This window comes from Crocuta crocuta, unplaced genomic scaffold (genome assembly GCF_008692635.1).
Source record: "Crocuta crocuta isolate KB4526 unplaced genomic scaffold, BGI_CrCroc_1.0 scaffold339, whole genome shotgun sequence".
Taxonomy (NCBI): domain Eukaryota; kingdom Metazoa; phylum Chordata; class Mammalia; order Carnivora; family Hyaenidae; genus Crocuta; species Crocuta crocuta.
The window spans coordinates 4,829,684-4,837,972 of NW_027530357.1; the positions used below are offsets into that span (position 1 = coordinate 4,829,684).

An 8,289-nucleotide genomic window follows, 5' to 3' on the forward strand; every position below is an offset into this window, starting at 1 on the left:
GACCCAGCGTTAACAGCAGCAGGAGCTTCCAAACCACCGCATCACAAGATTTGTTTTCTTTCTCTTCGGAAGTCTCCAAGGATTTTGCAGTGACTTTGTGATACTTTCACAGACACAGGAAAGCAATACACTTCTGAAATAAGGGGTGTGGTGTTCAAAACACTATCTGAAATCAGGGTCATCCCAGGGGCTGGGGGCAGAGGAGGTGCTAAGAAAGGATGTCTACACTCACGCGGCTCAAACCTTTTTGAGAGAGAAGTCATCGTCACATAACAGCTGAAAAACAGGAAGGAGCCTATGAAGGGAGGCACACACGGTCCCCCGAGGTACTCCAGAGTCCATTAGAAGTCAGCTATGTAGAGCTTGAAGACCGTTTCTCCAAAAAGCCGTGCCAGGAGGAGTCCCCAAAGGCCAAGTTCTGTCTTCACCTCTAATCTAATGCCCGTGACTCGCAAGGAGAAAGAGCGAAAAAGGTTTAGGTTTCTGTTGACCGCACGCGCAGGGGCAGAACTCAACCATGACCCTGCACAGGCCAAGCGGCAGTGCCTGGCACGCAGCAGTGCCTGGCACACAGCAGACGCACGATTAAGGTCCGTGAGGTGGTTGTTGTTTTTTAAACAGGCTTTCCAACTTCAAGGACGATTCTCATTCACCACCTACTGGTAGGATTCGGCCGGGCACTTTGGCAAGGGATGGAAGCAGAAGGTGCCAACCTAAAGGATGGGCAGTGAGTGCTGGGCATGGCAGTGAAAGAAGTGGGTGTGAGGAGGAAGAGGCGGGGCCTCTGCCTCCAAGGGGGAGTTTAAACTGGGAACTGGGGTGCCTGGGGGGCTCCGTCAGTTAAGCATCCCACTCGAGATTTTGGCTCAGGTCATGATCTCATGGTTTGTGAGTTTAAGCCCCGCATCAGGCTCCACGATGGGCATGGAGCCGGCTTGGGATTCTCACCCTCTCTCCTTCTCTGCCCCTCCCCTGCTCATTCTCTCTTAAAATAAATACAAATTAAAAAAATAACAAAAAATAAACTGGGATCAGGGCTTAAGGACCCAGAAAGGAGGTAAGGTAGGTGAAGGAGGAGCTCCCTAGCCAGAAGCCTGGACCAGTGTGCACATGGATTTATTTGTAACAAGAGCAAATAGTTTCACTTCAAGGGTCCTAACCACTCCAAGGCCATGCCTACCACCAGGTTCGGCTGTATCGTCTAGAGCCCCACGTAAAACCAAACAGGGGAGGCCCTTGTTTGAAAATGATTTAAAAAATAAAATCCTTAAAGTTTATTTTGAAAGAGAGAGAGAGAATGAGCTGGAGAGGGTGGGGGAGGGGGATAGAAGGTCTGAAGCTGGCTTCATGTGACAGCAGAGAGTCTGATGCAGGCCTCAAACTCATGAACCAGGAGATCATGACATCAGCCAAAGTCAGACACTTAACCGACTGAGCCACTCAGGTGCCCCCAAAATGATTAAGAATTTTAAATCCCGTAGGTCACACAGGCCACAAGGCCAGCTGGCCTTGGCCAGCACAAACCTCCACATTTGCCGTTCTCTGCCTAGAACCCCCTCCCCCAGATCTCTTCACGCTTGCTCCCTCATCTCCTTCCACAAAGTGTGAGCCTTCCAGGAAGGCCTTCTTCAACAGTGCTATTTACAACTATAGCCTCTCCCCCAAAACTTACACATTCTATTCCTCCTACCTGCTTAATTTTTCTCCAGACCACTACCTGACAAGTATCTGTTCATTGTCTACCTCTCTCCAGAGTGTAAGTTGTGTAAAGGTATGGATCTTTTCCATCTTGTTGGTGGCTGTATCCTCAATGCCTAGAACTGTGCCTAGTACTGAGAAGCCATTTGGTAAATATTTGTGGACTAAATGAAGCCCAAGTTGCTTCCACCAGCAGAATCTTCCAGTGAAGAGATGGCCTAAGTTACAAGTTGTTCTCATATACACAGAGGCCATTTCAAAGTGCCCAAGCAGACACCTGCTAATTTGTAACATGGAAAAGAAAAAAAAAAAAAGAATCACATTGACAGTAAGAACTTTTCCATTGAGGGAAAGGAAGAAGGAAGAGGAATCGGGGCCGGAGGGATCAGGGAGGAATTAACACATGAACATTAAAGACAAGGCAGAGGACAGCAAAGAGGAAGGGAAGCTGTCCCAGCTAAGTCAGCTCAGGAGCTTACACTGTATTCTGTTTGCCTTACTGAAAGTTTCCTCACTCATTTCTAACTCAAAACCAGAAGGAAGCTAAGCCATCAAACTGACCTTGCTGATAGCTCAGCTGTCGGTTATGACAAACCGACTATCAACATGGGGGACAATACAGGTTGGCCAGCACTAATAAACCTGTATCAGGCCTGAAAACCCCAATCTTAACTTGAAGAATGTTTGAATGTTCACAGGGGTCCTAACCCTAGAACCTCTTTGTAACATTGCTGTTGGAGACAGGAATTCGGCCCATGTTATTTCAGTGCAGCAGATATAGGTGGGATCCCTACACACTGAGCACTACAGGTGAGGGCACAGGAGTAAGACGGAGACCCCGCCCCTCAGGGACTTCCAATCCAAGGAGGAGGGCAGCAAGGGGCTGAACAGTGAGAAGTCTTAGCAGAGAGGAAGTGAGCAGTGAGCTCTCCTGCAATACTAATGATCCTAACAGGACCAGCTTTGGGGTGCCCGGGTGGCTCAGTCGGTTAAATGCCCCACTTTGGCTCAGGTCATGATCTCGTGGTTCATGAGTTTGAGCCCTGCATGGGGCTCTGTGCTGCCAGCTCAGAGCCTGGAGCCTGCTTCAGATTCTGTGTCTTTCTTTCTCAAAAATAAACATTTAAAAAATTTTTAAATAATAGGACCAGCTTGAATTTGCTGGTTGCTCACTGTATGCTAGGCTTTGTGCTAGAACATTCCAGGTTTTGTTTCATAGTCTCTTCACAAGACAGGCATTAGCATGATCCTCATTTGATAAGTAAGGCAGGGTAAGTTAACTTGCCCAAGGTCAAACAGGTAGTTAGCAGAGTCTGAATTTGAACTTGGGTCTAACTCCAGAGCCTAGACTTGTAACCAGGCCTATTGCTTTCATTAATGTTATGCTTTTAGTTAAAAGAAGCAAGACTATGGGCTTCTCGGGTCAGAGACTGTGTCCATTCTGTTAACTACTGATTCCTCAGCCCCCAGCTGATCAACAAATACATTTGGTGATTAGAAAACACATACATTCTTATAGCTACGGCTGCTCCCAGCACCCACCTAAGATGGACATCTGTTGTTTCTGCTGTTTCTTGCCCAATAGCCACTCCCTCTTCTTTAGGAAGCCACCCCACTCCCCCGCTTGGACCACATGGTTCAGTGAGGCTGACCCCGCCACCCTGATCATCAGGGGTGTGGGCCGTGGATACAAGACTGACCAACTTGAGTCAGCCCGTGATTGGCCCGAGGAGGAACACATGACCCAGTCTGGACCAATGGGAATTTAAGTTCATAACTTCTACAGAAAACAGACGCTTCCTTTCTCCTGGTTAGAAGCAGGGAGAAGGGAAATCTGGAGCTGCTGGTAGTCATTTTAGCTCAAGGAGGGGAGAATCTTCCTGTGAATAGAGACAACAAAAGGAGGGGGCGCCTGGGTGGCTGAGTCGGTTAAGCGGCCGACTCTTTTTTTTTTTTTAATGTTTTTTTTATTCATTACTAGGAGAGAGAGCGAAAGAGACAGCGTGAGCAGGGGAGGGTCAGAGAGAGAGGGAGTCACAGACTGAAACAGGCTCCAGGCTCTGAGCTGGCAGTCAGCACAGAGCCCGACGCGGGGCTCGAACCCACGAACCGCGAGATCATGACCTAAGCGAAAGTCGGACGCTCAACCGACTAAGCCCCCCAGGCGCCCCAAGCGTCCGACTCTTGATTTCAACTCATGTCATGATCTCACGGTTGTAAGATCGAACCCTGTGTAAGGCTCCAAGCGCAGGGTGGAGTCTGCTTGGGATTCTCTCTCCCTCTTTCTGGCCCTCTCCCCCACTCACGCGTACTCTTTCTAAATAAATAAACAAAAAAGGAAAGCAGGACCGCAGAGGTTTTAAGGTGCACTGTCTAAGCACCCAGACCAAGAATTTTCAGGCATCTGGAATTTTCGGTCATCTGAGTCAGTAGATTCCAGTTTGGGTTTTTTAAACCACTGAGTTTGGTGCTGACTTCTTATAGCTCCAAGCCAGACACATCACCTAAATAAAAACGGGACCGAGTAACTGGACATCACAAATAACAAGAAAGCAGCATACTTGCAATTATGCTCAAGTGCCCCATGACCTAGGAGAAGCTGGAGTTTATGGAGGGAAACGGAAGAGAAGAAAGTGCCTACTGCCTCTGAGATCCTGTCCAGGGCTGTAGCATTTCTTTGGCCAGTTAAAAAACCCTACACTAAACAGACAGGTTATATACTCCCATTCAGCAACCTAAAAGCACATGGCTTCTCGGCCGTTATGTTAAAGCTTCACAAGAGAAGATGGGCTCAAGAGGACTCACTTCTGAGTTGTGAGCTCAGCTGTGCTTGTGCATCGAAGGTCCGGCCGGCAGCGAGCCAGACGACGCTGTGAAGGCAGCGCTGTTCACCTAACTCCTCAAAAGGCAAAGGAACTCTTTTTTTTTTTTTTATATTTTTTATTTATTTCTAGGAGAGAGAGAGAGACAGCGTGAGCAGGGGAGGGTCAGAGAGAGAGGGAGTCACAGACTGAAACAGGCTCCAGGCTCTGAGCTGGCAGTCAGCACAGAGCCCGACGCGGGGCTCGAACCCACGAACCGCGAGATCATGACCTAAGCGAAAGTCGGACGCTTAACCGACTAAGCCACCCAGGCGCCCCAAAAGGCAAAGGAACTCTTGACTCCTAACTCACTGGCGGGCTCTCACTTAGTGAGGATACGGACAACACTCTGAAGTGGAAGGGGTGCATCAGATGCAGCACGACAGGGTGCATCGGCACAACAGAGCGCACCGAAGGTGGCGGGAGGAGGCGGTTAAGCCCTAAAGAGAGGTGATGTGATGAAGTGGTACCAGATTTTTATTTCTCTTTCATGTCAACTGGATCAACCTGTCAGTTTCTGCAGAGTCTCAAATGGAACTAAACCTTCCTTTCCAGGAGTCCGGTGTGGGTCAAATAAGGATTCTTTAGAAAATAAAGGCAAAGATCACGAGCTCCTGACCCAAGGCAGACCCGGCCCGCAGGTTTCAGTTAACCCACAGTGTTAGTACTGAAAATTGTTTTTGTGTTCGTTACCAACAGTTACAAACGGGAAGAATCCAAGTGATAGATGGTATTAATGGCCCCTGCCTCGTTCGTTCCCCCCTGTGTGCAGGCTGGGCGACTCCACCTGAATTCGGACTTGGCCACATGGCCTGCTCGGGCCAACATGACAAACCAGGGTGACCTGGGCAGAGGCTCTGGAGGCGCGCGGGCACTACAGCAGGCCTTCCTCTCGCTCTGCTAACTCTGAGAAAGCCACCCAGGGCTCACTGTTGGATGAGGAGACCTGTAATGAACTCACACACACATGTGTGGCTGGCTCAGTTGGTGGAGCATGTGACTCTTGGTCTTGGGGTTGTGAGTTTGAACCCCAAGTTGGGTAGTTAAAAAAAAAAAGAAAAAAGCTGGCCATCAGCAATCAAAGCATTACAGGTGTGTGACCGGAATGTGGAAAAAATATACATAACAAGACGCCTGATGAACTAGGAAACAGGATGGAACGAGCCATACCTAGGCTACCTTGCTCGTTTGCATTATCTGCCTGACCTCCGGGCTTTGGGGCTTACAACCACTGATGTAGGAATCCAAGCCTTTTCCATAGAGGTTACCATCATTTCTCACATTAAGATACTGGGTGGGTTGACTGCCCCTGAATACCTTCTTAATGCCCATATGACAAATGGGGCTAATAAAGCCCTGCAAGAGGGTTGTTGGGAGAACGGAAGGTCTTTAAACCCTTAAAGCGAAGCGGTACCAAGGAGAAAGCAAGTGATTTTACTTATAGCCATGATGACTGTAAAGTACTTAAAAACAAAAAGTGCCCTGAAGGTTGCGTGCTCATAGGCTGCAGAGCCCAGCGGTACCTAATGCGGGGATTCTGCAGACATAAGGGATCATGGGCATGCATTCCAGGGCAGGTTTGTTTGTTTGTTTTTTTTAACTCTGATGCCAGTGTGCCCCTTGGATCCTATAGTAAGCAGGCCTCTTCCATTTCTAGAATACTTCATTTAGGGCTCCATATTTTTGGTATCAATGCCTAGCCCTCAGAAGTATGGGGGTCAGAAAGCCTTTAAGAGTCAAGACGGTTTAAACCAAGGGAAGCTGTATAGCAGAGAACAGGGTCTCAAAATTGCCTGACCCTTCCAACCATCCCATTTCCAGAAGCCTCCTCTGGATATTGGTTAGGCAGTTCTAGGGACAGACCAGAACCTATCTTTTAATAAGGCAAAGGGGATTCTTACACCCAGTCAGGTGTGCAAAACTCCTGGCTGGTGAAATTTAGTGTCTGACACACCTGGATCTAAATTCAATCCCCAGAACTTATCATCCAGGTACCCCTGAGGTAGTTACAGAAAACGTCTTTGAAGATCCTCATTCATAAAGGAGACTAACAGTATGTGCATCCTAGCACTGCTTATGAAGCCTGAAGACACTGCCGCATTCACTAGGTTGGATTTTAACTGGCAGGCCCCCAACTGTACCTCCGTCCTAACAATCCATCTTCCTGTTTCTCTCTACCTCCATGAGCTGGTCTGGCCTTTGTCTGCAAATCTACTTCCCTGGGAATAACTTCTGCATAGACCTGGACTGGCCTGACCAGCTTCTCTGGGGCAAAACCGCCTTCCCAAGGCATTCAAAGATTTTTACATCTGCCAGACTTCCTCAGTGACGACCCACTTCTCCCAGAAGCAGAAGGGACACCAGCAAGAATGTTCAGATATACAAGAACTGTCACATTAGGGGCACCTGGGTGGCTCAGTGGGTTAAGTGTCCGACTTGGGCTCAGGTCATGATCTCACGGTTCGTGGGTTCGAGCACGCCCCCCCCAATCAGGCTCTGTGCTGACAGCTCAGAGCCTAGAGCCTGCTTCAGATTCTGCGTCTCCCTCTGTCTCTGCCCTTCCCCCACTCATGCTAGCTCTCAAAATAAAATTGTCTGAGAGCCTGTAAAACACACCACACACACACACACACACACACACACACACACACACACCTTCTCTCAACTTAGAGATAGGCAGAGCACAGGGCCAGAAACTTGGTGAAAACTCCTATAGCTATTAAGGTTATGTAACTAGAACTACATGTTAAATACGCCATTATTTCTCGAAACAGCTTGCCAATTACAGAATTACTCTAAATTGGGAAGCTGTAAAACCTTTAAGCCTGATTTAAGTTGAACCACTAACCCCTGTTGTACTGTCCTAACCCTTAACCATGGAGGTGTTTCAGGTGATCCTGACCATGCCAACTTTGTAAAGGGCCCCCAGCTTCTCTTCAGATCCTTATAAAGGATCCATGCACACAAAGTGATAAGAACCCCCATGTTAATGGTAGTGCCCAAAGGATTTTTCTTTTCCTGGGTTTTTTTATTTTTCTTTTTTTTTAATGTTTATTGTTGAGAGACAGACAGAACCCAAGCTTGGGAGGGGCGGGGCACAGAATCTGAAGCAGGCTTCAGACTCTGAGCTGTCAGCAGAGAGCCTGATGTGGGGCTTGATCTCATGAGCCGCCAGATCATGACCTGAGCTGAAGAAGGACGCTCAACCGACTGAGCCACCCAGGCGCCCCTCCTGCTTTGTTTTTGAATACATGTACAATNTAAAAATAATAGCTTCCTATCCGTCCCCAGATCTCTTCCCTCCCTAAAGGGAAAAGTTAAGTTGTAGGCGTTAAGTTATAGGCGTTCTTGGAAAGCAGGAGTTCTCAAGCGGCTACTGACATTTTGGGCTGGATCGTTTATTTCTGGGCGCTGTCTATGCACTGCCGCATGTTCGAGAGGATCCCTGACTTCCAATCGAATTAGATTCGATTGCAACGCCCCCAACCCCGTGGTGGTATCCAAAAAAGGTCTGAAACAAAGTCACCCCAGGGTGGGAAAACTACCACTTGCAGAGCTACTCTCTGCATGCACAGACCCGGGGTGGCTCAGTTGCTTTCCACTTCGTTGCAGGGGTGTGTGGCCGGGGCAGGCCCGGAGCTGGGCAGGAGGCTGAAGCCACTCACCAGGTCGCGGATGAGCTGGTCCACCAGCTGCTCCCCGCCCCCGGCGCCCTCGCGGGCAGGGGTGG

The 8,289-nt window shown here is 48.7% G+C and overlaps 1 protein-coding gene across 1 annotated transcript in view; it reads right to left on the bottom strand.

The window, feature by feature from the left end:
* The window catches only part of FBXW8 (F-box and WD repeat domain containing 8), a 114,573-nt gene extending 106,290 nt beyond the window's left edge, over positions 1-8,283 (bottom strand). The window contains exon 1 of the mRNA XM_077766033.1: positions 8,225-8,283. The gene's annotated coding sequence lies outside the window, so the exon portion shown is untranslated. The remainder of the gene's footprint in view (positions 1-8,224) is intronic.
* Between the last annotated feature and the right edge of the window lie 6 nt (positions 8,284-8,289).